The sequence below is a fragment of the Sturnira hondurensis genome, unplaced genomic scaffold (assembly GCF_014824575.4).
Source record: "Sturnira hondurensis isolate 20B ecotype Veracruz unplaced genomic scaffold, ASM1482457v3 Scaffold0008640, whole genome shotgun sequence".
Taxonomy (NCBI): domain Eukaryota; kingdom Metazoa; phylum Chordata; class Mammalia; order Chiroptera; family Phyllostomidae; genus Sturnira; species Sturnira hondurensis.
Window position 1 is genome coordinate 9,911,003 of NW_028081271.1, and position 26,496 is coordinate 9,937,498.

The window sequence follows — 26,496 nt, forward strand, 5'->3', positions numbered from 1 at the left end:
TTCTGCTGAGTATACTGCAGAATGAGAAAAATTAATGCTTCCCAGAATAGCAGTTTGTAGCTTCTTATATGTATTAGAAATTAAGGAGGGAATATTAAGAAGATTACATGGAGGTGGGAGAAAGCAAGGTGGGAATTGGGCCCAGGATAGTTAACAAAATGATGCATTCTTTTAAGGGTGGTCATGCTTTAGAAGGGAGGGTCTGAGAGGGATTTTAAAGGTTTATTAGCCTAGACTCACAGAAACAATGGACAGGGCTTGGTTAAGATAAGCCGTGTACTAAAGAAGTTGTGTGCCCGGGGCATGGTGACCCACCAAGACCTCCCCCAGTTAGGACTTCGTGATCAGATCACCCTGTGGGCTTACTTTCCATACAGTCCCCCTTTTTAGCCCATGCATGGAGATCACTAAGCATGAAGCAGTGCTTTTAAGGTTGGGAAAGAAAATATTCAAAAGTTATGGCATCTGCCCTAGTTGGTGTGGTTCAATGGATTGAGTGCTGGGCTACCAAGCAAAGGGTCACCGGTTTGGTTCCCAGTCAGGACACATGCCTGGGTTGCAGGCTGGGTCTTCGGTTGGGGGTACATGAGAGGCAGCCACATGTTGATGTTTCTCTTCCTCTCTTTCTCTCCTTTCCCTTCTCTCTAAAAATAGATAAATAAAATCTTTTTAAAAAAGTTATGGCATCTTATCTCCTGCCAAACCAACATTGTAGAATTGAGAGGTAAGCTAGAGAGTTAAAGATTTTAGCTTTAGTTATAGTTGATAGGCTTCCATGATTAATGCCTGTGAAAAACTGCATTGATCACAGGAACTGGAATACAGGACCTAGGCACCTCCAGGGGGTGGGCAAGCAACCCAGCCTTTGTGCCCCAGAGGGTCTGCCAGGGGCCCTGGAGTTTCCGGGAGGGAGTCCTTGATACAGATAAAAATCGTTGACTGGGAGATAAAGAAACACCAGTAAAATGACTGCCAGACCGCAACTCTTCCCTGATTGACCTGTTTTCCAAACTCCTTACCTACCATTTTCTTCTCCTTATAAAAAGGTTAACTGAAAATAAGATATTCAGATGGTTTTTAGGGTAGTACATAACCCACCATCTTCTTAGATTCCCAATATCTCTATAAAGTGTCCGTAAAGATTCAATCTCTGTCTCTACTTATTAGTTCTGGTAGTCACAGGCAGCATGAGCATCGATTTTCTGGTTTCAGAATGAGCAAAAATAATGAATTATCAAGTCGCCAGAGGATTAAAAAAAGATTTAAAAAAAGGAAAATCAATAATCCAAGAACGACTTAAAAAGGACTAACACAAGTGAAAGGTTAGCTCCAATGATATTAGTAAAACATATATTGTTGTATCCAGTCTCATATAATCACCTATGATTATATGTATATTGAAATAACACTATTCCATTATAAACTCTCATGTTGCTTTTAAACACCTAGATTCATGATATATTTAGTAGAAACAATATGAAATAAAAAATACATGCATCAGAAATTTCTGGCAAAAGATCTGCATTATCCCAACATTTAAAATAAAAAAAAAATCAAAATTCAAATGTATTAAATACTACCCTCAAATTTAATTCTGTTAGCCCTAATGAGTTAAACTTCTAAGAAACTGAGGTTTGAGATTTTATTTTCTCCAATTTATTATTTGGCTCATTCTAAGGTAGAGTTCACAATATCTGGATGGATTTAGTTTAGGTTTTGGGTTTTGCTTTTGTGTTATTTTGTTGTTGCTGTAGATTTCATTGAACTGTCCCTCATTAGAATGGGCATGAAAGTTTTTATTAGTTCAATGTTAGGGCTCTGATTTCCTTATCTTTTAAAGAATTGAAAAATACGGGAAACACAAAGTTATCACAGTGCTGACACCCATCTTGGATGATAGATTATTATTTGTGGACTATTTTATCTCTCTCTGCCCCTGGCAGGTCCTTGTGGAGATTATATCTCCCAATTTCATTGACTCTGGGTTCACCAAATGAATTGCTTTATTCTCAGCAAAGCTCGTGGAAGCAGCAATGTACCAGGATGAGAAGACTTTAGAATGTATTACATGTTCTTGGTTGCCCTTTTGGGACTTTTGCCCACTGTCTTACAAAGAACATTCCCCAGGTAGCTCTTGCTCCCTTAGGCTGGATCCTGAGCCATGAGAATCTTGGAGCGGACTTGAACCCAAGTGCCACCTGACTCGGGCCTGAATCTGAGCTGAGCCAAGTTGAATCTGTAGCTGAATCTGTAGCTGACCCATAAACTTGGGAAGGAAAAACAAACGTCTGTGCTTTGCACCAGAGATTAGGATATTGTTAGTTATTCTGCTTTATTGTGGTGATAGCTGACCAATGCACTCACCAAAATTTAGGACCTCGATGAGTTATTGCAGGAAAGTGTTTGTTCCCACAATTCAGTACTTAACCTAATAAACATATTGTTTCCAAACAGCATAGCTGAGACTTAGTAATTTCTAAATCAGCAGCTAAAATGTGCCTGTTTGTAGACTTGTATGGATGCTGTTCAATTATACCAACTGTCCAATACTCACATTTATGTAACTAATTTGGGAAAGTACTCCTTCAAAAATTTAATTTTAGCCCTGGCTGGTGTTGGTTCAGTGGATTGAGCGCTGGTCATGGGATCAAAGGGTAGCTGATTCAGTTTCCAGTCAGGGCACATGCCTGGGCTGCAGGCCAGGTCCCCAGCAGGGGGTGTGTGAGAGGCAAAAACACATCGATGTTTCTCTCCCTTTCTTCCTCTCTTCCCCTCTCTAGAAATACATAAAAAATATTTACAAAATTTAATTAGAGTACAGTTTTATAATATGTATGAGGTAAACATTTTCCTATGTAAAATGTCATCTTTTGCCGACATTGCTGTCCCATGGCCAAACTTTAAATTTTCATTGGTGACAGCTATGTTCCACTGGTCTTATGTGAGATAAAATTCTTTCCTACTCAAATAATGTAAACCACTTAATTTCATTGTCCTTCTTAAGCCCAGTATTTCTGGGATCCTGGTGTTTATCAAGAATGGTAAAAAGAACATATTTTTTGCTGTGGCAGTTTGCCGTCTTTCAACAAAAGCCATGATCTTATCAGTCAGCTGACACTCCCTCTTGATAAAGAGAATGTACTGAATCTGTTTACTTTCTCTCTTTTTGCTTCCTCTTTGCTCTCTGTTGTAGACATTCTTTCTTTTTCCTCCCAACTTATAATTGTCTCCCAGTTTATTAGTTTTGAGTCTCCCAAAGCATTAAATACCATTCAAAGAAGTCTTCTTTTTTCTTTATCTGTTTGAATCATAATCCTACCCCCAGGGATATCTTCCCACCAGACTGCCACTGAAATCAGATCTTATGTAAATATACTTTGTGATTTCTGACTCTTTTTGAACATGCTTTCTATTGACCCACCTTCCCTTAGAGTCCTGATTCCACAAATTATCTTTCTCAAGTGCCTATAATAACTATAGCATCCTGAAAGTAACCAAAAAGTTCTTGAGGTTATTTCCATTTCCAGTTCTTGAGCTTTTGAAAAGTGAAATAAATTTTATCATCTCCTCCACAGTTCTTCCCTGGAGAATGCAGACTGGGTTCTCCACTATCCAATGTAGTCCTGCTTACCTCGGTCTGCCATTGGCCATTAAAGTAAAACTGCAGTTTAAAACTAACAAATACCCACCAATGCCCGAAATACTTCTATTAAAAATCTAAAAATAAAACACCCTTTTCAACTTACACCTGCCTCAAAATTTTTGCTTTTTAAAAAGCTCTTTCCTATCTGTGTCTCAAAGCACTTGGCCCTGTGCTCTAGGTAATAGTATTTGATTAAAGCGAACCTACCCCTGGCTGGTCAGAGGCAGTCACTGGGAAACTTAGAGTCAGGAGGAGAAGATCAGAGTGAGGGTTTGCTGTGTGACTCTACACAGGTTCAGTGTTTCTCCCAAACTCACTGGGAAGATAATTTCCTTTCCTCCCCTGGTAACGAGAGAGTGAGGGGCAGGGGGGTGGCAGGTGTGTTGTGCTAAATGAGAGCCCTCTACTCGAAAGGAGAAGTCTCAAGTAGGGGGTGAGCGTTCCCCCCAAATAATGTTAAAGTGTTAGAGGTAATTGGAAATAACTTTTTAAATACATTTAAGTGCGGGAAAGTTTTCTTAAGACAGCCAACAAATTTTGATGCCATGCAGGAAAAGACTGATACATTTGACTAGATAAAATATATTTTGAAAGAAGACTTTCATAATGGTAAAAAGCACCATGAAGTTAATAAATGAGTAATACAGGAAGAGTATATTTGCAGAACATTGAATGGACACAAAGACTCTCTAACAAGGCAAAAAGAAAAATAAAAGGGCAAATGATCCAATAGGAAATTTGGCAAATGAGAAAAAATGCTCATTAAACACATAAAAAAGTTATTACCTTCACTTTGACTCGGGAAAATACAAATTAGAACTGCAATGATGTATGTTTTGCCTGTCAGAGCAGCTAATTGGAGATGGTAATCTAGTTGGGAAGACTGTGAGTTGGAGACCCCTCGGTCAAGGGCAGCCTGCTTAAAACAAAGCTGAGCATATCTTTCAGGCTAACACTCCAATTCAAAGAGGTTAACTTAGACAATTGTTTTAAGTGTGTACCAGAAGTATTTGCTAACACAGCTCATTTTAGCATCATTTGTTGAAAAAAATCACTCCCCTACACTGCAGCCACAAAATCCATTTAATAGATATGTAAGCTCAGCTGTAGGAAGATCTAAAACCTAAGGGTTTTTGTGGGTTTTTTTTGAGAAAAGGTTATGTGAGAGTATACAAGGCATGCTCTCATTTCTGCAAAGGAAAAAGAGCGAGTGCACTTTGCCTGGAGAAGCCTCAGCAGGCCTGGGCCCGCCAGTGTATGAAGCAGTGCTCCACCCACGCCCTCCAGTTGCCAACGATAGCTGAATTCCCTCTTGAGATGGAATCCTTTGCTAAACTATATCCCTAAATTATTATATTTGAGGTTTGTCAACATGAGTACTCTGACACACAAATCTAATATAAGTAACATTTTATTGCAATAAAACAATAAGCAATATGTTGGGACACTTCAGCTAAGGCGAGTTAAAAGAACTAATTATTCAGTTTTATCAAGTTGCTCAAGGGAGAGAGTCTCTTCTTTGTGTTGATATTATATGACCTTCTATTTAGGGTAATTATAGGTTAAATGAACTTCAAATGAGGATTTCCGAAATCTCTTATACTCCCAACCACATTACTTTGAATTTCTACAACGCCATTTGAAATTTTTGTTGACGCTCCTATATTCAGATTGGCCCCTGAGTATAATCTGTGTTATGGGTAAAAGTTTTCATGCTGCTACGAACCCCATTTTATTATGTAGTCTGCAAGGACAGTCTTTCCCTCATTTGGAAGGATGGCCAGAGTATTAGGCTGTACAATCTGTGATATGAAAAAAGGACTGGGCATGGTAGGACTGGGCCAGACTTACTACAGCATAGTGGGAAGGGGAATGGAAAGGCACTTTTATGTCATTCCAAATTTACATATTCATGTTTTATTCACGCGAACATGGAAATGTCCCTACAGCCCTGCACCACTAGGTGAGTTGAAGAAGCTGACCTATGACTCTAACACTGTCCTCATCGAAGGCAAGTTGAGGACTTCTTTAACCTTCTTGAACTCTTTGCCCTCGCCCAAATAAGTCCAAAAATGCTGCAAACTATTTGACCATCTTGAAATTTTGTGAAGAGTATCCGAACACCTGCTTTTCCACGCGCATTCGCGGGTTTGAGGCAGGAACAAGCTGGAGGCAGACACAGGTCCAGCTCTGCCAGTGCCAAACCACCTTCCTCCCACTCGGCTTCCCTGTTAGAGTTTACATCCCAGGTTTCTCTATAATGATTTTCTTGTGAGCAAAAAGGCTTTTGCTAAAAAAACATTTGAAAATTACCATTTTTGTTCCATCCCTTTAGTTCACAGATGAGCAGACTGAGATGCGCAGAATTTATGTCGCTGCCCAGACTAAAGATGCAGTGGTTGCTATTCTTCCTATTGCTGCACGTACAGACAGGATGGTTGTTTGATGGCTGTCTTGTTTGGAGTGTAGACAGTGTCCCTTAGAGACCCTCTCTCTGTCCTCTTCATGGTAAAAAGGGGGCGAGAAGGTGTTTAGAGAGACCACATGGCTGGCAGAGGACGCAGGAGGCCAGGGTGTCTGAATCCCATCGAGATCTGCAACAGTATCACCTGTTCTTATCACCTAGACAGTGTCCTTAAAATACCGCATGCCCCAGCTACTCCAGTAAGTTTGCTTTAATGGGCTGTAATGCAAATTTGATCTACAGTAAGTCAGGAAAAGGGGCTTATGATTTTTCTGAAATCAGAAAAGTAAGTCTGGCCCGGTCCTACCATGCCCAGTCCTTTTCTCTAAAAACAGTCAAATGCAACTTGGAAGAACATTACGAGGTAAGCAGCCCCTTGTGGGGGAGTGTAGGCTGTGAGGTAATAAGAGGTAAATCTATTTTATATAAATCTGGACATGTTATATGAGATCTGTCCAGAAAAGGTCCAGCCATTGTTAAAATAATGAGGACGGTTTGCATGACGTCAGTGTAACATGGCAGCCGAGAAGAGTGGACTGGAATGCACATGTGTGAACAAAGACAACTTCACACTGTACTAGTTAGTGGGGGTGGTAGACACTGTTGAGTGAGCTTGTGTACCATGTGGCCATCACATTCAAAATGACTGAGTGAGCAGAGCAATGAATCTGCATCCAATTTTGTGTTGTTTGAATATTCTTCCACGGAAACTGTTCTGAGGATTCAGAAGGCCACAGCTATGGGCAACTAGTAATTGGCAGCTTCATCAAGGCAATGCCTGCTAATATACCACATTTTGTGCAGAGATTGTTGGTGAAATATTAAATCACCCAGATGACCCAGCCCCTCTATAGCCCAGAATTGACGCCCTGTGACTTCTGGGTTTTCCTCAAACCAGAATCACCTTTGAAAGTGAAAAGATTTCAGATTGTAGATGAGATTTAGGAAAATATGATGAGGCAGCTGATGGCTGTTGGGGGAACTGTGTGAGGTTGCAAGGTGCCCACTTTGGAGGGGACTGAGGCATCACTGTCTTATGTACAGTGTTTCTTGTATCTTGTATCCTCTTCAGTAAATGTCTCTATTTTTCACATTACATAGCTGGAGACCTTCTGGACAGACTTTTGTGTGGTGATTCCATGTACTACAGCTCTCCAGTCAGTACAGCAAAGAGAGCACCTACATCTCATGTACAAAGTAGATGCCAAACGAGATTTCAAGAATGAGTGTATTTCTCATATATTCTATATGATCACTGCTGTTTATCATGAATATTAGTATATTTGAAGTCTTTTAGTGGGCTGAAAAGTAGGCTGCTGAATGAATACAATAGTTTCAGCTAGATATACTCCGAATGTCCCAAGAGGCTTATCTTGCTGTACAATGTTGTGACACAGCAGTGCAAACCACTGGTAGAGATTCCTGCCATGGCCAACAGCGCCCCCTACTTCAGCGGTCAAGGGGGATCTGATCCAAATAAGGGGATGGCAGGACAGGGGTCAAATCACACTGGTGTAGTCATTTTTCAAAACTGCATCCAACAATAAAAATAAGTATTTAGTTATAACAAACAAGGCAGCGAATAGCTATTAAAACGTTTATCTTATGGCTTTAAAAGCATATGAAGTAGTAAAAAGAAAACCTTTTGCATCTTTTTTTGTTATATTTCATCCTTTAAAAACCTGTGTAACTGTCTGTTTTGGCAATGTGTTTTAAATCAATGCAAAATCCTTTTGGTGAATTGTGTTTTGATAACCTCTCTACAAAAGCTGTTCTGGGCATTCTTCACCACTTGCTGTGTGCATTATCTGTAATTGTCTTTTAATAGACTGAGACTAAATTATTAGAAAAAAATTGCATCTCCAGGGAGGAAGAGTTGTCAGGTACCGCTGAGATGTAATACATCAAATGCTCAGGTGTTGAGCTTTATCTCCTTGGCTGTTTGTTTTCAGGACACACATTGAAAAAAAAGTTTTCAACCTTTCTAACCCGTTCTAATTTCAAATGAGCAAAGTGATGAGCATGAACAACAAGGAAAACAACAGAATTAATAAATCATGAACAACAGCAAGATATTATGTACAGGATTTGAGACTAAAAGGAAGATCAGCAAGCCATTTTTTAAAGCCAAGGAACAAACCATGTGCTCTCACAACTAATTAAAAGTTCTCAGGGGAAGTGTTTTCTTAAATAGTCAGGATATACAATAGTTTCACATTTTTCATGAAAAAGATGACATGTCATAAATGCAAAAATATTGTGATTATCTGAGATCTGTTTTTTGTCTTACTCCTATGTGGTGTAACTGTGGATGCTTATTTTTAATTTGGATTATTTTCCATCCATTGCCGTTTACCCACCTTGATCCCATTTAACCACTCTGGACATTTTCTACTACTCACGTCAGGAACAAAGGCCTGACTATGACTCTTTCCTCCTTGACCATCCATTGGAGTCTCATTCATGTATCTTTAAAAGATTTTATTTATTTATTTTTAGACAGAGGAGAAGGGAGGGAGAAAGAGAGAGAAAGAAACATTAATGTGCAGTTACCTCTTATGTATCCCCTACTGGGGACCTGGCCCACAACCCAGGCGTGTGCCCTGACTGGGAATCAAAGCAACGACCCTCTGGTTCACAAGGCCAGCACTCAATCTACTGAGCCACGCCAGCCGGGTGTCATTCATATTTTTTATTAGTTTTTTCTTGGTCTAGCTCTATTATTTATTTCTATGGCCAGACTCACTTCTTTGTGGACATATAATGGCAACCTCTTTGTCCTTTGAAACACAGATTATCTTTCAGCCACCCAGTCTTGCAGGTAGTCAATTTGAATGTTCTTTTATTATAGAATTATTAGATACATAAAAAAAATCATAAGCACTGCTTCTGCCCTGAAAATAACTTTTAATGTTTTTAATGTTTCGGTTCATAAATTGCCAGACACTTTTCTACGAATTCATTTGTCAAATTCTATGTATAATATATTAAATGCTTTTATAGTGTTAAAAACATTTTAAACATTATGTTGTGTTTGATTTGTGTGTAGTGGAATCCATTTTTCTAACATTATTTCTAAAGGAGATTGGGATCATGATATATGTACATTTATATAGATATATAGATATAGAGATATGCTTACCTATAATATAGATATAGATATTTTTCTATATGGTTTATTATATTGTGTAATTTCCCTTTTGTAATAAAATATGCAAAAGTTTATGAATGTTTCAATACGTAGGAAGTAGCTGTGACTATTTACGTTTTTATTTTAAACAAGTGCCTTACATAATGTTCACTGAAATATCAATGTTATAAACAGTCTACCCAAGCTCCACCATCCCCCCATATGTTCTCAAAGCAATGTGCTCCTCCACCCCTTTCTCCCAAACAGTAAACTTATCAAATAATACTTCTCATACTTCCTCCCAAACATAAATGAATGTGGAATAGATACTCACATCCACTTACTGCTCATCTCTTTCTGTTTCAGAGGATGGATTATTGAGACACTTGAAAGACATGTATTATGAATTCTCTGGCAGCAATTCAGTACTCAACTTTCAACTTTTATTAAAGCATGTTTCTAATTTTCTTGGTTTTAATGAAAAGAAAAAACTAGAAATAGAGATTTTGAAAATCGATGCTGTTTTTTTGAGAACAGAAAATATTTGGTAAAAGGATTTCTTGCATGAAGTTACTTCCGCTTAAGAAGTTTAAGAGTAACTAAATGGCTGATCAAAGATACACCTGAGAAATGTGAACTCCAGTTGGTAACTCAGGTGCCTCAACAGCGTCAATCTAAAATGAAAAAAAAAAAAGGCAGACAAAAGCGATATCTCAGGGAAGGTCACGCTATTTCTTCAATTCATCAAAAGAATTTTCTCTCAGTTTGATATCATTTGGAAAACTTACAAGGCAAATTATTTACAATAACAAATGTACGTGTCTGGAAGGAAAGGGACCCCACACTAAACCTGACAAGCTCAGGGGAGACCTGTGTGGTGGCCTCAAGAGACCTAAAGAAACCACCTAGGATGGTCTGAAATTAAGAACTTTCTTTCCTTTTTTTTTTTTTTAATACAGAACACTGCACGATTTGCGTGTCATCCTTGCACGGAGTCCATGCTAATCTTCTCTGTATCGTTCCAATTTTAGTGTATGTGCTGCTGAAGTGAGCACTCTTTCTTTCTTTTTTAAAAGATTTTATTGATTTATTTTTAGAGAGAGGGAAAAGGAAGGAGAAAGAGAGGAAGAGAAACAGCAATGTGTGGTTGCCTTTCCCATCCTCCATCCTAGCGACCCGGTCCACAACCCAGGCATGTGCCCTGACTGGGAATTGAACTGGCGACCCTTTAGTTCACAGGCTGGCACTCAATCCACTGAGCCACACCAGCCAGGGCTGAAATTAGAACTTTCTAACTAAGAGCAGGTTGTGGCTGGTCGTCGTGTCTTAGGCCAGTGTTTTTCCCTAACGAAGGCCGATCTTTCCCTTTACTGAACTGTCTGTGGTCTTTTTGCATCTAAGATAACGTGCCTTTGGAATGCCAGATTTCCTTCTCCAGGATCCCTCAAAGCCCAGGCTGTGCACCAGGGGGGGACCACAAATCTCCTCATTGATTTTGCTATTGTTATCATGTTAATTGTTGGCAGTTAATGATCCTCAACCAACCTGTGTAAAATTGTCTATCATTTTACTTTTTTATCCAACCCCAAGGGTTCCCCCAACTTTTGCATTCTCCCACCTCCCTAATCTGTCACCAGTAGATTTCATGTAAACCCCTTACACCTCCTCTTTTGATTGTAATGTGTAAAATAAGGTACAGAACTACCATTCCCCAGAGCATTTTCTCTACTCTTCAGGGCTTTGCTTTCCGGCAATTGTCGTTAGCTTGGCTCAGATAAACTCATAAAAATTCTTCTAGGTTTGGACGCCTCTTACGCTGACAAGAGAAATGATGAAACTTGAATAAGTTTCCTTCATAGGCTGGAGAATTTATATTTTCCCTCATCAACAATGATAGTTCATAAAATAAGTTATAGGTGAGTCTATTTACTTTATAAATCTGTGAGGCAATGCCAATGGCAATTTTTTAAAATTGTCTTTTAATTGATTAGTTAGATCAGTCAAGTAGTTGAAACTCACAGAAAGAGTACAGACATATTTTCCCAATAACAATTTCACTTTTAATTTTTCATCTTTTTCTTACCCCATACATAAGTACTTTCACTTTTTTCAGTAAATTTTTAATATTGTAACATTGATATATTAATGGATTAATTGTAATCCCTGATTTTTCATTTTTGTGTTCCTGCCCCTTCCACTGAAATAGACCTTGAAATTGAAACAGTCTGATGATAAATAATATTCTTCTTGTCTTTGAGTACCAAAACAAATTCTTGAAATTCAAAGCAAAGAAAATAATCTTGAAATTACAAGACTTTAACTTCCAAGAATACTACATTAATTAAGTCACAAAAGCCTAAGCCAAAGAGAAACCAAGGAATAGCACATATGTCACAGTCATTACATTGACAAGAGAATATAAATGTGGAAGGAAGAGTAGGAATTAAATTCTAACCACCAACAGTTGCATATTTACTGGAAAAGTGCCCCCACGCTTAACAGTAACATAAAAAATATGTTTGAAAACTGTGAAAAGTAGAGAAAGAGAACAGAGAGATGTACTGGGTGTCTTGTCTTCTGGGTGAATTTACAATAAAACTAAATTTATTTAGAAAAGCCAGTTTCATCTGTTCACTGTGAGACTATTAAATGATTCTATTTACATGCTATTTACATACAATTGAAATGTTTTGAAACCCAGTTTGACAAATCATAGTTCTTAGTTAAATCCACCAAAGCAATCATTTTATGTAACTGGAATCTCTTTTCTTTACTTGTCAAAAGCACAAATGTTTAATTTTATTTAAAAAATCACTTATAACTATTTGAAAATGATTTAACTATAATTTATTTAAGCATATTGTAAGTCAGAATTGGGAAAAATGGACCATATGAAATTGTACAAAATAATTTTCCGTGATTTCTGCTTTGTGATTTCCTAGACGTGATTTTCTATGAAATTGGGACCTTGAATGTAAGTGATTCCATGTCCCTTCAGATTTCTTGCTTTGTCTCTATCAACTGTGAAGTGGGGCAACCTACTATGAAGTAGATATGCAAATTATTTCACAGGATAAAATTTCTAGTCCTCATGAACTATGTGAAGANGTTCTATTTACATGCTATTTACATACAATTGAAATGTTTTGAAACCCAGTTTGACAAATCATAGTTCTTAGTTAAATCCACCAAAGCAATCATTTTATGTAACTGGAATCTCTTTTCTTTACTTGTCAAAAGCACAAATGTTTAATTTTATTTAAAAAATCACTTATAACTATTTGAAAATGATTTAACTATAATTTATTTAAGCATATTGTAAGTCAGAATTGGGAAAAATGGACCATATGAAATTATACAAAATAATTTTCCGTGATTTCTGCTTTGTGATTTCCTAGACACTAGAGATTTTCTATGAAATTGGGACCTTGAATGTAAGTGATTCCATGTCCCTTCAGATTTCTTGCTTTGTCTCTATCAGCTGTGAAGCGGGGCAACCTACTATGAAGTAGATATGCAAATTATTTCACAGGATAAAATTTCTAGTCCTCATGAACTATGTGAAGAGTTCTCAATGTTACAAAATTATACATACCCTTCACTGTTAGGTTGACGTTCAGTTTAATCAAGTGCTGTTCTCATTTTACTTTAAACCATTATGCTAGAAAACACATTGAATTCTACCAATAGTTCTCCAAGTAAAACGTGTATTTAGGATGTTCTAGTCTGTACTGTATCAGACATAGTGCATGAAAATGAAGTGTGAGCATTCATTTTTATATTATGTAAGATTTCATAAGTTAGTTTACTATAGATAGGTTAGCATCTGTCTTAAAGAAAAGACAGGAAATATTTGGAAGTTACAAAAATAGTTTTCACCAAGTGATAGGTACAGGCCTAGAACATTGCTTCAGAATGTTTTCCAAATTAATCATTGAGCTTGATTTTTCAAGCATATCATTGTCAGTTCGTAAACTCTGCACCAGCGCACTCATGATGCTCTAGCCTTTGAAAGAGTTAAAATAGCTTCTAAAACTGACTCATTTACTCCCCAGTTATAGCTTATGCCTCAGGAAAAATCTGGATCATGCTGTACCCAAAAGACTAAGTTACGAATTGCCAGAGCCAGTGATGGGCCATTAAGTTCCCTCTTTTCCCAGCATGGCTATATTGAAAGAAAACTAGGAGAAAACTATCAATAAATCAAAAGTTGCTTTTTTATAAATAAGTAAGAATATTTATTAACCCACTTCCATTTCCAGTATAATAAAATCAAATTTTATCATTCTTATAAATTTGATTGAGCTTTGTCATTGAAGTGTATAGGAATATCCATTTTGTTCAGAATTTATATAATGCCTGATACAATAGTGAAAACAGTGTGTAAAATAATTTTATTTCTGGTTTCTTTGTAAAGAGGCACCACAGTAAATTGTAGCTAAAGTTGTATTTCCAAAGATATAGTTGTCAACTGCCATTATATTTTCATGATGGTAATTAAATTGATTGGAGAAACATTTAACCAAATGTTGCCTTAACGCAAAAGATTCAAGTTAAATTCCACCCTATTTTAAATGTATAGTAATTAGCTCAGGGTATGTAATAGAACATAATATTCCGAAGCAAATGAAGTGTTTACCCCTTGAATCAGCTTACTGTTTGCAACTTATTAAGATATTTCAATTTCAAAATATATTTCATGTGAGAATTTCTCAGAAGATAGCAAAAGTTATTAGAGATCAATATATCCAAAATGGCATGGACCAGAAACCAAGGGCTAAAATATATATAACTTTATAAAAGGCCATGAAATATAATGCACCAATTATAAATATATTAAATGTCCTATGCAGCACCTGAAGCAACATCGTGTTTTATTTTAGGCAAAAATAAGTAAATAAATAAATACAAACAAAAATCTCCACTTAATGACTAGTGCTTCAGGCAGGCTTGTATGGGTTTTGATGCCAGAGAGATTTTGATCATATCCGGGCTCCAGAATATGACAGCCACCTGACACTGAATGAATGAACTGCCTTCTCTGAACGTTGTACTTCATTACAATAGAAAACCCCTATCTCCCTTCTGCCTTCCTGGTAGGAAAGAATTGAGCTTCAAAAGTACTGTCTAATACTGTAATTGGACACAATAATATTGAATTATAAATTGGATCCATGCTCTTCTTTTTTTTTTTTTTTGTCTCACAGACCAGTGTGAATTTTTGTGTTATTTAAGCAATTGCAATTCTGTTAGAAAAAAAAAACAACTTGAAAACAAACTGAGATAGATATAAAATGTTAAAAATAGTAACTGAATTCTAATTAGGTAAGTAAATGCCTAGCATGTGAACATAGACAAGATTCATGGTAGATGTTATGTATAAGAAGTCATTTAGTGGCTGGTAAGATATGGTAATGGTAAACTAAATGCAATATAAATGAGAACAGACAAAACTTTTCCTTCCAGATAAAAAAGGGATAAAAAGACCAAGTCACAAGTATGCCACCTCTGAGTCCCTAAATTAACCACCTATCCGTAACTGAGTGTTGTTCCTTCTGGCTGCTTATGTGCTTGGCCCAAAAAGTGCAGGCGAAATTGTTGCCTGCTAGCCGCCCCAGCTGCAGCCAAGCAGAACTCGCTGGTGAGGGCAAGCGTGTTCTGGCTAGAGGCATGTTCCCTCTTACTGGCTTTCTGCAGACCAAGTCCCTCAGAGCAGCAAAGGTAGAGAAGTGCCTGCTGAGACTATGGCCGTCTTTCCACTCCAAACCACAGACCAACTCTGCACTGGGGGAAGGGGGAGAGCGCTAAAGATGGTACGACATTTCTAAAAGTGAAGATGAGACATGTAAAATGCTGGCATAACTCTAGGTTTGAAAGAATATGCTGCTAAGAGACCCAGTAGCCAGCTGTAAAGGGAGTATCCACATTGCCCAGTTGAGAGTAGCAAATGATAGACAAGGGTAAGGAGTTGAGACACCTGTCATCATTAGTTATGCAGGTAATAAAACTACAATTAACCAAACGAACTAACAATAATTGCAGATGTTCTTAGAAGCTTGTGAATTAAATTACTGAGATTCATTCATGTCCTTGACAGGTGTGGGCCATTCTTTTTGTTGTTATATAGTGTCCCATGGTTATATCACAATTTGTTCCTTTTCCTGCCAGTGCTAATGCAGATGTGGGTTGTGTCCAGTCTGGGAACTATTGTAAATGCTGCTGCTCTGAGCATTTGGGTGCATCTCTCTTGGTTCGCATATCCATGCATTGCTGTTAGGTGTAATCCAAGAAGTAAAGTTACTGGGCCAAAGGTCATAAACTTGTTCAATTGTAATGGAAAATATTAAACTGTTTTCCAAAGTGCTTGTACCAATCCAAAGTGGCCCTCTGAGTGTATAAAAAATTATATTGTTTCCCATCACTTCTCACATGTGTATTGGTGTGTCATTAAGAAAAGTTGAATAAAATAGAGAAATTCTTTTAAAAAAATAAGTTCTTCATGCTGACAAAACCCAAAATTGATTAAGTGAATAATTTCATAGCTATTAAAGAATGAATCTGAGCTTAGAATCTTCTCATACACATGCAAAACACTTCGGTTCTAGATAATTCACTTATGAATTCTAGTCACATTAGAGATACATAACTCCACATAAACTCTTTCAGAGAACAGAAAGTAGCCACTATTCCATGACTCATTTGTGAGGCAAGCAGAAATTTGAAACTAAAAATGACAAAGCTACCACAAGAAAATTGGAAAATTGGTCATATCCATGAATGCAGATGCAAAATTCCTTTGCAAACTATTGGCTTATTCAATCCAGCAATTTATTAAAAATAGTAACATGCCAATACCAACTACGGTTTATTGCAGGACTATAAGGTTGGTATAACATTTGAAAACCAATCAGTATAATTTGCCATATTAAAGAGTGAAGGAGAAAACCCATAGGATCATCTCTGAAATGGAGAAAAACATCTGATAAAATTTAACATCCATTCATAGCAATGCTTTTAACAATACCTCTTAGCAAAATAGAAATAAAAATGGGACATTATTAAAACAGTAAGTAGTATGAATGAAAACCTCTGCAACAAATGCCACGTTTAATGGTGAAATACCGAAAGCTCACCTCTGAGCCCGTGAACAAAACAATAATGCTGCAGGTTCTCACCGCTTCTATTCTTTATTGTATCAGAAATCTTCAGAAATGCAGTGAAGCAGGAAAAAAATGTGATATAAAGATAGGAAAGAAAGAAGTAAAACTGCCATTACTGCAGACTATATCATTGTGTTCTGTAGCAAAGCTACATATTCAGTAGGCTTGATTCTCTTATTATTACCATTGTAAAGCTTTGAAATGTTACTATTCTGTACTATTATCCACCAATGTACATGGTGAATCATACCTAACTATTGCAGCTAAGAATCCTACACCCAGAGGGTTTAAGCATTACTCATTTATCTTATTTAAGTACTTATTTATCTTATTTCTGCTTTGGAATGCAAAATGTTTTGAAACCTTATTGACAGCAAATGATTTCATTAAATCTTTAAAACGTTTGTACAAACACATTATTAGTCATTGGTTTTAAGGGAAGATAACAATTAGACACAGAGTGTTGACACAATTTGCGATATTTACGCTGACAGTTTTATTTGTTTAACAATAAAAAACACTTCACTAATTCGTAATGAAAAATGCAATTGTCACAGAGATTAAAACGATTGAATCAGCATGATCAGCACATTTGATCTGTACCAGTAGGTTAGATAAATCCCTGGAGGAGCACAGATGTAGAACAAAACAAGTTAGATGGATCAAATGATGAATGCTATCTAAGGTAATCAGATCCCCTGTTCAACAGTGGGAATGATATTTCTAACAGGCCAGGATACAGTTGAAAGGGATTATATCCGTATTCATTGCTATACTGAAGACAGCCTTGCAGTTCAGCCCATAAATACCCAGATTCTTACTGCGAAGGTATCTTCTCCTGTAGGAGATGTGTTCCCAGTGTTTGTCTTTGGTGCTCATGTAGGTGTACTTCTGAAGATTGAGATGCAGTATTTATTTATTATTCTTAATCTTTTAACCAACCATAACTATTATACCTTAATGGCAGAATTTGATGTAAAATGGCTCCACATTTTAAATTGTAGGACACATATTCTTATTAAAGTAACAGATTGACTTGGATTTGTACTTTTGCTGTCATGGTTGAGAGTTATCAGTCATGATGTTTTTAAATGCAACAGGACAGGTGAGAGTAGGAGAAGGTATAACCCAAATTCGGATGGTCCATTTGAGATGCATAGGCACTGAGTGGAACTGGATGTAGTGTTAGTTTCGGGGAAAAAAGTTCCTGTGATACTTAGGACATGATGCCATAGGCACATGAGTCGATAACCAATCTATGAGAGATGTTCATAACTAGTGAAATCTCTAGTTCATAACTAGTGAAATCTCTGAAATGATTCAGTCTGAAATCCTCATTCTCATTTTTGATAAGAATGCTAAAAGTGTACCTGCTGGCCAAAGGTGCATGCTACAAAGCCCGAGGAAAAGTTTCAGGGAGTAGGTTCAGAATGAATGATGGGTACCCTAACAGGAATCTAGTAGGCCACCAAGAGCTCGGTGGGAATATATCTGTGACAAGTAGAAAATCCGGGGCAAGACAAATTTTAGTTGATAGCAGAAAGAAAAGGAGTGGAGTCCATCGGGTGGACTCAAATTTGCAAAATCAAACCAAAATCCCCACACAAAAAGTTGAAATTTTCAACGACTAAAATAGGAAGATATTTCAGCATCTCCGTTACCAAAACTGAGACTTGAAATGGAATTGGAACCCTACAAGGCAACTTGGTAATGCACCCTAGGACCCTTACTTAAATTTAAAGGTAAACTTGGCAGGATTTAGTTTGCATGGTTGGGATTAGACTAGACTGGTTTTTAAGAAGGCTTTGTAGAAAATTAGTAATGTGTGTGTGTGTATGTATATATATATATATATATATATATATACATACACACACACACATATATATAACTGAAAAATTCACTTCTGTGACAAAATACAGATATCAACCAGGGCTGCTTGAACCTAATAAACAGGTATGAATTAATTCAAACCAAATATCACTTGGAGGGAACACAGTCTATGATATATGATCAAACAAAACAAAACAGTAACTAAACAAAATGTCTGAAGCACATTTACCTCATCTCACTATAAAGTTTTTTCTGAAAATATTAAAATATTGAGAAATTCATTCCATGATATATTTAAAAAATAGTCTAAATGAAGACAACAGAATATGAAAAGTTTTGCAAAAAAGCAAAACAGAATTAAAAAAAACAAGTTTATAAGATAGATGGTCTCTATGTGGCTGGTATATTTGGAATAGAAATACCTTGTGCTATTTAATCTTTTCATCTGAGTATGTGGAATACTTGTCTAATAATTCAATGCCTCTTTGAATAAGTTTTGTGAGTTTTCAAAATCTTTTCTAGAATATTTCTTGCAATTTTATCAGTTTTTAAAAACAGTGTTTTATTGTCATTGCTATTGTGAATGGAATCATTTGCTTCAACATTTCTAACGTATCACTATAGAAAATATATTTGCCTATATCGTAAAAAAATTAAGAGAACGATAGCGCAGGGCTCTTTTTTACAGACAGGGTTATATTTAGCTGTATTATCATAATACCTCCCTCCAGTTCTACCTGTAAAGAATTGAATCCTAGAAAGTCTTTGGCCCATAGTCCCATACAGGTCACTGCCAACTACCAATAGATCATAAACATTTACTTCTATATATTTTGTTTAAAAATATTTAAAGCAATCATTGATAATCAAGAAAAATCTTAAGGTACTTATTTTTAGTTTTTGTTAGTCTGAGGCTGTTACAAAAATGTGAAGAATTACTACTTACATTAAATTTAGGGAAAGAGAGATGCATGGCCAGAGGGGACAGAACCAAAAAGCCGGAAAAGGCAACAAATTTGCTTGGCTTGCTGGGACACCATCGCTCCTCAGCACAGCCGAGGAGCTGCCAGCGAGTGTCATAGTGAAACACGCCGGTGCCTCCCAGGACCTTGCGCTGCAGACAGTTTTTTCTTCTGGCTTCTCCACAGTATTTTCAACAGACCTCCACAAGACAAATTATTCTGCTTTTGTGTTTTCGTTTTATGGTTAATGCAATTGTTACATTTACTGAGAAAAAGACCTGTTAGATCACATAAAGCACTTTTTTTTTACTTTCAACTAATGTTTTATTTGTTTTGAAGGCAGTTCATCCTAAATTGAATATATAGAGCCTCAAGTTCAATTGACAATATAATTTTACCCAATTGCCAATTAATCAGGAGTTAAAAGCACTTGAGGAGAGAATTGGTCAAGCCCTCCAGGCAGAGAAAAGAGACCTACTCTATCATATAAATGAAGACATTTCTCCTTGAAGAGAAAAAAAGTCAGAAAACAAATAAGTGTAATTGTTGTATTACCCAGATCATTCAATTTTGTTTTCTCCTCCCTCATAAAATTTATCACAAAGCAAGTAGATGATGTTGGATGGATGTGCAGCCTGCCAGTAACTTAATGCTCAGCATGACTTAGAGATTCTTCTATGGAAGGGTGTGTCTTTTCCTTTGATGCTTAAAACGTTGAAGTAGATTCTATCACCTCCCCTGAGTCATAGTCATTTGCATTATGTAGTCTTCTTTCCTCACAAGGGTTTAGTAGGAATATTGTTTCCAAGTTCAAGGAGAAACAGTCTCTGTCAGGATGTGATTTTTTACATTTGCATAGAAGTGAGTTGATTTTAACAGTTGTTTACAAGCACAACAAAAACTTTGAGTAAACTGAGACAGCATGTTATATTATGGGATGAACATAGGCACAATCCAAATATAATTCGTCTATGCCTTAAACGGCAAGTGTCTTGTCTACCATTGAACTCTGTTCTCATATAATCAGGATAAGTATGTATCTTTCCAGGGTCATGAAAGCTGTAGTGACTTCACTTATCTCTTGGGCACCTGAAGAATATTTTTCAATTTAAGAATTCTTTTGGCCCTAGCTGGTGTAGCTCAGTGGATTGAGCTTGGGCCTGCGAACCAGACAATCGCGGTTCGATTCCCAGTCAGGGCACATGCCTGGGTTGCAGGCCAGTTCCCTGCAGGCCAGTTCCCAGTAGGGGATGCACGAGAAGCAACCATACATTGATGTTTCTCTTCCTCTCTCCTTCCCTTCCCCTCTAAAGATAAATAAATAAAGTATTTTAAAAAAGGGAAAAAAAGAACCAGGCCTGGTTATAGCAAAATAGTTTTAAAAAAAAGAATTCTTTTGGAAAAAAGTCCAAGGCAATGGGCTAAAGGTAGAAGGATTAATACCTGTTTAGCATCGTCCTTTGTTAACAGGTAGCATGCTACAGAAAACATCACTATCGATATGTGCAGGTCTGCGTAAAAAGGCCTGCTGAGGATGACCTGCAGTTGTTTGCCGTGGCAGACAAATGAAGACTGATTTTGTTCGGTTATCAAACAAGTACTTAGAGTTTCCTTTTGTTTTCTTCCTCTCCAAGCTTTACCCCTTGCAAGCTGCCAAGTTCTCTGAGAGTTATGTGCTTCTCTGTCTGCTACTATTCTGCCCCAGCTTCTTTGCATCCATTAAACATGGCTTCTTATGAAAGCTGACTCTGTATCTTGCCTTACAGCCTTCTGAGGCTACTCACACCCACCCCGTCTAGAGTAATTTCATTTTACCTGCAGGAGAGCAGCTGCCTGTGCATCCGTTGGTCCTCCATCCTCCCCACATTTAGTGCAGTTCTATATTTCAAAGGAATAAAAAGTGACTTTACTGCTAATAGAAAGGCTGTATTCCAGGAATACATTTGGAAGGAACCTACCCAAGACTTAAAATTATGAGAACTTTGCTTAGAACTTACAGAGGACTTCTGCGTTATCCTAATTTTTGCATCAAGAGCAACATCATAGACATAATAGCGCAGTCACTTTTTGGTTTTGGCAGACACCGAGCTAAGACGCTGAGGGCTTTACCAGAATCACCTCATGAAATTTTCTATTTCCTAAAAAAAAAAAGAAAAGGTGAGAGAGGAATGATGAAAAAAATTCACGATTAGAACATGTAAGTACCCTCCCAGGAGTCATAAAAATTGGTAAGCATGTGGCACCAACCTATGTACAGAGTGCTAAGTCCCCTTTGTGTTGTTAAAAATACAAATAAAATTATTAATGGAAACCACGTGTTTCATTTTTCTATACCTAAGTTTTCTCTTCTTTAAAATGTATGTAATAGTAATATTTTCTTCTGAGATTTAAGATTCAAATAAGTTAATATGTTTAATGTGCTTATGACATTTCTGGCACGTGGAATAAATAGCTATTTTAATGGTTTGGCATTTTATAATGATGTCATTATCTTTCAAATGTCTAAAGGAGAACACAAGTCACCATGATTTTTTTCTAACTAATACATTTTAAGTTTAATTAATTACTTTTCATTCGTGCATTTATTCAGTAGCCATGTTTGAGTGCCATGATGAATTAAAGTTTAGATACAGATTTTTCTTCAAATTGTATTAGCTCTCTGCATATCTTTACGGTCAGATGTATTTTTACTGTCATCTGCTCAACTGTAGCTATACAGTGGTCTATAATCTTGATAACGCCTCTTTAAATAAATGTTACACTGATCACATCAGCAACAATTGTTATCTTTAGAAGAAGTTAAAGGATTGTTGAAAATGTGTGTGATCATCAAAGACATCAGCAGCCTTTAAATCAAATTACTTCTCAATTAAAGTATTATTGTTTTGACAAAGCACATGGATAAAAATATTCTAAGCTTACATTATTCTGATTTATTTGGTTGGAAGCAAAGAATGTACCAGATGTGAATGAATTTGAATGGAGGGTAGCTTTACAATACACCAGAATATAGTGGAGCTTTCAAATTTGTTTACAAATCCCAGCTCTCCTGACTGTATCAAAGGTTTTGGTCATTCATATTGAATCAAATGTGGATAGTGATGTGGAAGCAAAGAGTACAACAACACAGAAATTATAAAATATAGAGAACATTTTTAATGAGTAAAGATAAATGCTTTCTTGTGGACAAAAAAAATCATTCTAACAATCTTACTGTAATACATACCTTTTCTTCATTATAATAAAAATGAAATGCTAGATATTAATTTCTGCAGAATCATGTTTGTTAAGATTAACATGCAAATATTATTTGAAACACACTAATCTTCCTTGCTACCATCATTTGTTTATTGACCTATATATTAGTCTTTATACTTTGGGTAAATAATTGAGATAACAAGAATAATCCCATGCTTAGATTGATAATTATTGATAAATAATTTAAAAATTTTTTTTCATGTCTTTGGTCCAATAGATTTATGTTTCAGATTTTGAAATGAAATTAGTTCAAACAATATGATCAAGAGTAATTTGGGGGAAATTCAAGGGAAAACTCTCACCCATTTTTTTTCCAATGTTGTCTCTTTCTTCTGAACTCCAGTAAAATGGTTGTTAGATGTTTTATTCTCAGTACCTCTGGGTAAGTTTCACTGCCTTTCCGATCCATCCCTATACTGAATTCTCCTTAAATACTTCAGATAAATCTTTCTGTTCCATAAATCTTTCTGTTCAATATTTTTTTGTTCAACTGTGTATTATCTTCTGTTTAACTCATTTATTGAGGCTTCATTTTTAATTTCAACAATTACGGTTTTTTTATTTCTAGAAGCTTTATCTGATTCTTTTCATATATGCCACCTCACATCTCTTTAGTCATTTTCTCCTTAGCCGTTCTGCATTCTCTGACACTTTCATTCTCAAAATTCCTTTGTGGGCCTAATTAGTTGTTTAATGTCTGTGCTGATGCTGGCTCTTGGTGACTTGCCTCCCTGTGTTCTTGGTGATACTTTTGAACTCTTATTTGCTTGTACTCAGTCTGTGTGAATGATGAGGAAAGTAGCTGTATTGGAAATACTCTCTTCCAGAGAAATTTTATGTCCAACTTTCTCTAGAAGTTGGGTACTTCAAGTCAGACTTTTTCAGGAGGATAATGGTAGCACCTTATTTTCTTCAAGCACCTCTGCATAGTGTGGGCTTTTAGACCAAGTTCCCACTTCTGACTACTGCACAAGGCTCAGTGTTTGGGGTGGGGCATTGTCAGTAGCATTTGTCATCAGGCTATCTGAGTTCTCTAGCTTCTCTGTTAGTGACCACTAGCAATCCAATTTGGGCGCACCGTTTGTTTCCTATTTTATTTATCTTCAGAGGAGGTCTTTGGAGATTTTTCTTACCAATTTGGTTCTCTACTTGATAGCAAAATCCTTCTGTAATAACACACACATTGGACTTAAATCTCCATGTCCCCTCTCAGCCACTGGACACTGACCCTCCGTGAAGTCACTGAAAAAGCGGGACCCACTTCTTCATGCCTTTTCTGTCCTGGTTCCCTCTTTCTCTTTGCTCCACCCACCTAGGTTTCCTTGTAGTGGAGACTGTGCAAGTCATGACAACAGATTGTAGATTAGTAGAGATTAGTTCTTGCAATAATCATGTTAAATTGATATTTCTATTTGGCACAGTTCCACTAGTCCACCTTGGAATTAAGTTTCCAAAAGGGCTGTGGCAGAATCTGGATGTGCTGACATTGGCATAATATCACAATATCACCTGGTCGTTCACACGAAGTACTTTACCTTCCCAAGAAAGTACGGGCTATCTATTTATTGTTGGAGTGGAGAAATACTGGAACCTTTGTTTGGATTATGCCCCGATCCAATCAGGATAGAAGGAATAGCCCATTAAGGCAAGGATGAAGGGATGTCTCTAGATTTCTCATGTACCTAGTTGAGAAAATTAAAGTTACATTTAATAAGAATGTCATATTTATTTTATGTTCAATTACACACATACTGATGTTATTTTTTCTATTTTTCTATTTATTTGTGACCCTGTGGCAGAAAAAAAGACAACTAATACAATGAAAAAATCAGCCTCCCTGACAATTACCTAAGAGAAAAAGCAATTATTTATAATCCTCTGTTGAGATTTTCAGAATCCTCCTTCTCCTTTTTAATTTTTCAAAGTTCTGAGGACATTCGTTTTGCAACATGCATCATATCTTGGTAAAATAAATAGATACATGTCATATTTCTCTGAGAAATGATAATGAATGGGACATTAGTTAAATCTATCTAAGGATAAAATAAATAATTAAATACCTCTCAGAACATGAAGGAAATAAAAATTATGCATTTTGGTAGCAATTCATAACATAGTGTTGTATTAATGAAAAGTAGAGAACCTGCTTTGAATAAATGTGTGTTCTTTTAAGACAACATCTACCACACAGGAAGTATATAAGCATTCCTGTCTCAAAAGTTTTCCAGTATTTAAACTGTACAGTTTAAAGACAGCTGGGCATATAATACAGGTTCATTTCTTTCCTTGGAAAAGGTGGTACCTGCCACCAAATTCATATTTCTTCCAATTGCTTGTTTGTTACAAAATGGTGATGATGGCCATGGGGAGACCAAAACAAGTATGGTGCTGGGAAGGCCAAAGTACACTTTCCTCTTTCACCCCCGAGGAGCTCATCGCCTGCAGATGTTAAGTGCATGTTTTATCGTATGGATGGAACTTAGTGCCGTGAAAATAGGTGATAAGTCACATGCATCGGGGAACTTGATAATGAGGCAGGAGGTAACGGGTGAATTGACAAAGGAGACTGGTAAAATTGTGGCAAAATTGCTGATGAGAATATAGGGTCACAGAAGTCAACAAAAGGGTTAGAAGTAGTAAAGTGTGTGACATATTCTAAAATTACAAACAGAGTCATGACTGGAGTGTTTGACTAGAGAGAGAGTGGCTGGATGTGGGGCATGTGGACATTAGGGGATATTTCGGTGAATGTGGAGGGTGAATGCTGGATAGGAGTTGGCGGCAGAGTGAAACGAGGGTAGGAAAGTAGAAAACGTGCCTGTATCTCCAACTCTGCCAAGGGATCTGGATCTTAGTGAAAGGACAAAAATAGGCGTGTGACAGCGAACAATACAGAGTTAAGAAGAGCTTTTCCTTTCATCAATATGGTCAACGAATATTAATTAGCTGTCTTCTGTGTTTCAGTCCCCTTTCTAGGTAGGTAATGGGAATATAAGACAGAGAAAGCCTGTCTTCTTATGGAGCTTCTGTTCAGGTGGTGGGAGACAGAAAATAAACTAGGTAGTTGAGTGAAACATGTAACGCGTTACCCAGTGATAGGTACCAATGAGAAAAAGGAAGGACAGAATCAGACAAGGGCAAAGTGAAATGACAGCTGAGATGGAGAAATGCCCCACCGAGAATGTGGCTTTGCAGCGAAGACCTGGAGGAAGTAAGGGAGCTAGCTAGCTACCTGTGAATGTAGGAGAAGAGCACCATAGTCAGAAGGAAATTCAAGTACAAAGTCATTAGGGAGGGAGAGTGTCTGATGTGTTCCACCCACAGAAAAGAGGCTGACAGGGAGGAGAAAAGGGAAGATTAAAGAGACAACAAGACACAGAGTATGCACATTTCAGCATTCCAGTGAGTCACAGGGCAGCGTTTGTCTTTAACTACAAAGTAGGAAGACACTGGAGGAGTGACTCGCCAAGCCTTACATTTTAACAGGGTCACCGTGACCGTGGTGTTGGGACTCTTCTCCAGAGGCGAGGACAGAAGTGGGGCGATCAGCCAGGAACCTGTTTCAATAACGGAGGAGAGAACATGGTGCTCGGGGCAGAACAGTGCCTGCTGGTTAGTAAGAAAGGATGAAATTCTCTATTTTTAAGGTACAGCTGACAGGGTTTGCTGATGAAACTGGGAAGCGTTTGAGTGGGGGAAAGTCGAGGTAAACAAAAGGTTTTTAGCATCAGAAATGAGAAGAATTGTGGCCATTAAGTAAGGTGTGGGTGGTTGAGAGAAGAGCAGTCTGGAAATGAATAGGATATATCGGGAGAGGAAACTTTGTTAAATTGAAGGTGCTCCTTGGACATCCATTAGACTATTATTGGATACATGGGCCTGGAGTTCAGGGAAGGCATAATGGTTGGAGATATACGTGGAGGCGTGATCAGGTTCTGTGTGGTACCTGAAGCAGTGAGAGTGGATGAGATCACCTGTAGAGCGAGTTTAGATAAAAAAGAAAGAAGGTCAGTACATGAGACCACCGGGGTTACACTGAGTTGTGA

The 26,496-nt window shown here is 37.1% G+C and overlaps 1 non-coding gene across 1 annotated transcript; it reads right to left on the minus strand.

Annotated features, from left to right (window-relative positions):
• Positions 1-10,186: 10,186 nt before the first annotated feature.
• On the minus strand, positions 10,187-10,292 carry LOC118993258 (U6 spliceosomal RNA). Its single transcript, XR_005067814.1, has one exon. It is a non-coding gene; the product is annotated as a U6 spliceosomal RNA (small nuclear RNA).
• Between the last annotated feature and the right edge of the window lie 16,204 nt (positions 10,293-26,496).